This window comes from Mus pahari, chromosome 3, assembly GCF_900095145.1.
Source record: "Mus pahari chromosome 3, PAHARI_EIJ_v1.1, whole genome shotgun sequence".
Classification (NCBI taxonomy): domain Eukaryota; kingdom Metazoa; phylum Chordata; class Mammalia; order Rodentia; family Muridae; genus Mus; species Mus pahari.
Genome location: NC_034592.1, coordinates 25728857 through 25734951, shown reverse-complemented (window position 1 = coordinate 25734951; position 6095 = coordinate 25728857). Strand labels below are relative to the sequence as shown.

The 6095-nt window shown below is 49.2% G+C and overlaps 1 non-coding gene across 1 annotated transcript; it reads right to left on the bottom strand.

Annotated features, from left to right (window-relative positions):
- Positions 1–5142: 5142 nt before the first annotated feature.
- LOC115063806 lies at positions 5143–5249 on the bottom strand. The gene has a single exon (XR_003843665.1). It is a non-coding gene; the product is annotated as a U6 spliceosomal RNA (small nuclear RNA).
- Between the last annotated feature and the right edge of the window lie 846 nt (positions 5250–6095).

Sequence of the window (6095 nt, the reverse complement as noted above, 5' to 3'; positions counted from 1 at the left end):
AGGCCTGCAGGATGTGGCATGTGTCCTTGAATATGAGGCCACCCTGGTAAACTGTTGCAAATATCTGTGTATTTGCTGTTATTAGCTTGGACCCAGGTGATGAGACAGTACAGTAAATGCGTATGAGATCCTATATATGATTGTTGGTCTGTAAGATACAATTGGTCTGTAAGATACAAGCATGTCACTGTATGTGTAAGTAACTGGGACACACACATCTGTGTATATTTACATATGTGTAAGCCTTAGTACTGAGCCTGTAGTCTCTGTGATGGCTGGTAAACATACATGACCTCTCTGATACATGTGAGCACATACAATACATATATGCTCTCACAGCTGCCTAGACAGGTCACATGGTCTTGGGCTCTGTCTCAGTTCATCCTGTGTCACGTCCCTCAGTCTAAGCAATGTAGCGGCATCTCTACTCTGAGCCTCCATTTGCCCCTGTGTTACACAGAGGATAATGTTGGGCTGCATGAGTTTCCAGGTTTCTCCTGACCTCCTGGCTAAAATGACCTCTGCCTGGGCTCTGTACAAAGGGGAACTGCAAGACTAATTCCAGGATGTCTGTAAGTAGCCACTGGAGACATTGTTGCAAAGCAGGACAGCCACTCTCTGCTCTGAAAGTTGTCCCAGCAGCTGCCCCTTTGGGAGCAGGGCTCTGGGGCCATTGCTGAGCACAGAATCCGCTTGCAAGGCCTCCAGGGTTGGTTTTCAAACCTTTGAGTCCCAGGAAGAAGTGGACGGGGAAGAGGCTGCATGATGATGCTCTGCTCCCTTCCCGATGTCCTCTCCGCTGGCTTTCAGTTTGGAAGAAGTGAACCGTGTTCTTTGTCCCAGACCGAGCCACTGTGGCAGGACTTCCCAGGAGCAGGCTTCCTAAAAAAAAGCCTTGAGGACCTAGCGCCTCCTCTGCTCTGTAGATACAGAACCTCAGAGTCCTGCCTCTGACCCTCCAGAACAAGCTGCAGAGGGAGAAGAGGAACATTCACGGACAGAAAAAAAACACCTAATGCTCGCTGCAAAAAAAAAAAAAACAGAGCCAGTCAAAAAACCGAAGTCGCTCTGAATATTTCAAACTGGTTACAAGGAGGAGAAGGACTGAAAAGCCAGCAGCTAACTGTGGGGCAGTTTGGTTTCCAGCAACTGAAGAAACTGCTTCTACGCCAGAGCTGGATGTAAAGGGAGTTGGGACTGCTTGGGGCAGTCTTGGGACCACATGTAGAGCTGGAACTTTGGGTGGATGGGTGGTTCTGTAGGAGCTGAAGCCAGAGAGCACTGGTACTGGAAAATGGCCCCGGCACACCTGTCCTTTCAGGGAAGAGGGTGGGCAGTGGAACAGGAGACAGATCGGGAGAGAGGGACTTCTCCCATCCTCTCGCCCACGCCACCCATCTCCTTCCTGTTAACCCAACACAGCAAGACACTAGCTGGTGAAGAAGCCCGGGGGAAATCAATTTGCAGGGAATGAGCAGACCTGCAGGCCAGTCAACAGGCAGCACCCTGCTCACTTGCCCATGATGCACTTCACAGAGCCAAAGAACTGGAAAAGCAAAAAAACAAAAAACCTGCTTGGCAGTCCCCTAGGACTCGGAAGATGGTTGATTTCTGATAAGAACTCAATGGACAGAACCCCCCACCCCACCCCCCGCTCCAGTGCCTCATGTCCCTTCATGGCATCGCCACCATAGTACAACAAACCTGGGCCAGGCTCCCTCTTGCTGCTGCAGTTGAAAGCTCTGGAGCAATAGGAAGCCAAACAGACTCTTCAAGGCCCACAGCTGGAAGAAAGCAGAGGAAGGGCTCAGACAGATGGGAAGTATTCCCTAGTCCCAAGCCCCAAGCCCAAGAGAAAGACAGTCAAACTTGTGGATGGATTTTGTGTGTGTGTGTGTGTGTGGTGGGGGTAGGGGCAGCCTCTGGGGTAAAATTCTGAGAAGGACAGGGTTTGAATTGTGTCCCAACAAAGCCAATGACATCACATAGATGGGGAGTGTGTAAAGAGGAAGCCAGGGCTGGAGCAGAGGAAGCTAAATTTGCTATGTAATAGCCAGTCTTGAGAGGAAAACATGACTCTCTTATGACTCCCAACGCCTCCTTAGTGCCTTAATACTGGAGATGAAGTTTGAACACAAGCTGTGGTGGGGACAGGCCACACTGAAGTACTCTGCATGAAGTAGTGGGTTTCCAGTCCTCAGAAGAGGGCGTAGAGGGCATGAGGGTCGGCAGTCAAGTTTGTCTCTGAGCTACTGCAGCTAGAGAGAGGCAGAGCTGGCCTTCTAAAGCGAGAAGTCCGCAGCAGCACACACCCTGACCGCTGCCTAGACAGCCTGCATTAGCTGACATTTCTGCCAGGTGGCCACCAGGCACCAGACCTTGTCACGTAGCCTCTGAGACCTGCCCCCTTTGACTCTCCTCTGTCCCTCCTGCAGACCATGTCTAGCTTCTGTCTTCTCAAAGTCTCTTCAGACTCATGGGGAAGAGAAGGCGTCTCATATACATTCGCTTCTCTTAGCTGAAGATCCCAATGTCTAGGGAGGACAGGGAGGTGACTTCAGGTCTTCCCTGTCCCTCTGGTGCTTCTTTCAATACAGCCACTTTTGGCACTGAACAGTCCCAGGTGCCCCTCATGGCTCCCCTCTGCAGCACTTCGGCTTCCCCCGCTGGAGGAGGCCTTTGACCTGCTGTCTCCACAGAGTTTTCAGTAGCTGCAAAGAACCCAAGGGGCAGCTCGGGCCTTGCTGAGAGCAGGAGGCCTAGACCCGAGGATCCAGGAACTCATCTCTATTGCAAAGCTCATTGCAATGGTTGGAGAGGTTTGGGGGCTTCTTAGAGAGACACCACCCACACAAGTGATCCTCATCAGCTAGGCAGACTTGGCACACAAGCAGCTGGGGCTGGAGTTTGAAGCTGGAATTGAATCTCACCTGCATTCATTCCTTTCCTGATTATCAAATCTCTCTTGGTTCTGTTTATAAAGAGAAGCGAGCCCGGGGGACGGAGCCATCAGCAGGAAACCTCAACATCTTGAAACTATGGAAAGGGGAAGGGATGAGAGTCGAGGCAGTGTGCTGGAGTCACAGTGTGCCACCATGTCAGACCTCAGGCATGAAGCTCTTCAGTTTTGAAAGGCTCTCCCTGCCACACACCCCAGGATCTTCCTCTGTAGCCAAGACTGACGTCATGCTCATCCTTATCCTCATCCTGTCAGCCTTCAAGGTACGGGATTATAAGAATGCATCAACACGACTGGCTTGAAAGCAGTTCTCTTTGCTGCTCTTGCAGAGGACCTGACTTCAGTTGCCAGTACCCATGATAGGCAGTTCACAACCTCCTGTAACTCAAACTCCAGGGAAACTGGTGCCCTCTTCTGGCCATCATGGGCAACTGTATTCACATGAACACACTCCTGCACAGACACACTCACACATCCATCATTAAAAATAATTTTTAAAAAGATTATCAGGGCTGGGAATATTCAGTCCACAACACTGGGTATAGAAGTAAAATTTTTAGAGGATTAAATTTTTTTTAAAAAAAATTAAATTATTTTTAAATAATTTAAAAAATTATTTAGAGACATAATAGAAAACCCAAAACAGTACAAAAGCTGTGTATGTAGTTTGGTAATGTCTTCACACATCTACCAGAAATATTTACAAAGAAATGGGCTTCTCCTCTTCTTTAGAACATTCTGTAGCTCCCAGCTACCCCAGGGATACGTGACCAATAGCAGTCCTCTTGCTACAGGTGTGTGGCCCACCTCTGAGGGTACTGCCCAGGCTCCTATGGAAGAGGACTGTGCCTGGCTTAGATAGCTTAGCTGTGCAGCTTTGATGTGGCCTGCACTCTCTTCTTGGCTACTTACTGACTGTAGAACCAGGAGGAGAAGTACGTTACTGTCTCTGGGACTTGGCTTGCTCACCTGTAAAATAAATCAATGGATCCCAGTATTGTTTCTGTAAAGAACTGATGACATCATCCATGTAGAGCATCTCTGGTTCCCTGTAAACACGAGGCCGCCAAGATTCACCAACTGCCTCAGTAAGCACTGTGAGCTATGATCGGGGTCTGTGGTTGCCTAATCCTCTCTCTCTCTCTCTCTCTCTCTCTCTCTCTCTCTCTCTCTCTCTCTCTCTCTCTGTGTGTGTGTCTGTGTGTGTGTGTGTGTGTGTGTAGGACAGAGGCAGTAGGCAGTGCTCTGAAGACAGAAAGAAGCTTGGTCTCTGTGGCTCAGGCTGCAGTTTCTGCCTCTCACTGCTCTGCCCACTCCAGTTTCCGGCCTCCACTTCCTTCCCCTTTACAGACCACGCAGGCCTTTCAGAGGAAGCCACTTCTTATTTTAGCTGAATCCCTGGACAACCCCACCCACAGGTGCCCTGCCCCCTGGGGTAGCCCAAAGCAGGCGAGAGGCTGGCTCTGTCCCTGGGGCAGCTATCTCTGTTCTTGGCAGGATCAGGAGGCCTGGCCTTGAAGCAGGGAGATGTGGGTTTGAGTCCAGCCCAGACACCCACTGTGTAATCTGTTCCTCCACTTTCTAGGCCCTGTGCATGAGTACACTAGAGAACCTGACACGAGTAGAGCCTTGCCTGGAGGTGTCTGCCACTGCCCTGGGACCCATGGTATCCCAGCTATAATGTGCTGAATAACAGGTTCCAAGCTTTGGACGATACTTCTCTCTCTCTCTCTCTCTCTCTCTCTCTCTCTCTCTCTCTCTCTCTCTCTCTCTCTTTTGAGACAGGGTTTTGCTGTGTAATCTTGACTGTCCCAGAACTCGATCAATAGAACAGGCTGATCTTGAACTCTGAGACCTTCCTGTCTTTGCCTCTCCAGTGCTGGGATTAAAGGTGCCACCTGGTATGAATCTCCAACTTTTTGATGTTACAAGACAAAGTTGTCATTTACAAAGTTTGCAACTGAGGACCATACAATCAAGTTATTCTCTCTCTCTCTCTCTCTCTCTCTCTCTCTCTCTGTATGTGTGTTTCTCTCATACATTCTTTTTTGTATGTATATGCATATATATATTAAGAATAACAAAAAAAAAAAGACTATCAGCTTGAGAGGGTGTGACGGAGGGTGTGGGCAGGGTTGAGAGGAGGGGACATGGGAGGGGTTCGAGGGAAAACAAGTAAGGGGAAAAATATGGAACATTTCATGAATTTGCGTGTTATCCTAGCGCAGGGGCCATGCTGCTCATCTCTGTATCATTCCAATTTTAGTATATGTGCTGCTGAAGTGAGCACATCATCCATTCTTCCCATAATGTTTTAAATACATTTACCACTCTCTGTTGGGTCTCACTGGGTTTCACTGATAGCTCCATGCAGCCTGTGGCCTGTGCACCGGGGCCTCTGCTCGGCTGAGCTGATGGTGGCCTGCTTGGGGAACCTGAAGCTTACGCTTGGGATGTCCAGCCTTGCTTTGGTTTGGGTGCTGGGAACTGAATCCAGGCTCACACATGCTAAGCACATGCTCCACCACTGAGCTCTGCCATCCCCCACCCCCTGGAATGTCATTTCTAAGTTCATCCAGTGCTGGGGGCGGGGGGGAATGCAAGCTAAAAATAGAATGGCCATATGACCCAACTATACCACCGCCACATATACCCAAAGGCTTCCTTTCCTGTTGCAGAGAGATACAATCAGTATTTATTGTGGCTCTATTCACAATAGCTGGGAAAGGGAACCAGTCTAGATGCCCAGCAACTGATGAATGGAAAAAAGAAAATGTGCTGCATCCACACAATAGAGTCTTATTCAGCTGCAGAAGGGACCACAATCATGTTGTTTACACGGAAGTGACTAAAACTGGAGATCATCACACTAAGCATGGTAGGGAGCTTAGACCAGCCACGGAGTTCCTGGTTTCATGTTCCCAAAAGTGAGAGTAACTGAGGAAGAAACTAGACACTGGCTTCTGGCTTCACTTGTACGCGCACCACGTGCACACCCATGTGCACACACAGGAACATGTGCATACACACATAGCACCCATATACTATACACAGACAAATAGAGACAGATAGACAAACCACACACACACACACACACACACACACACACACACACACACATGGAGAGGGAGGGAAC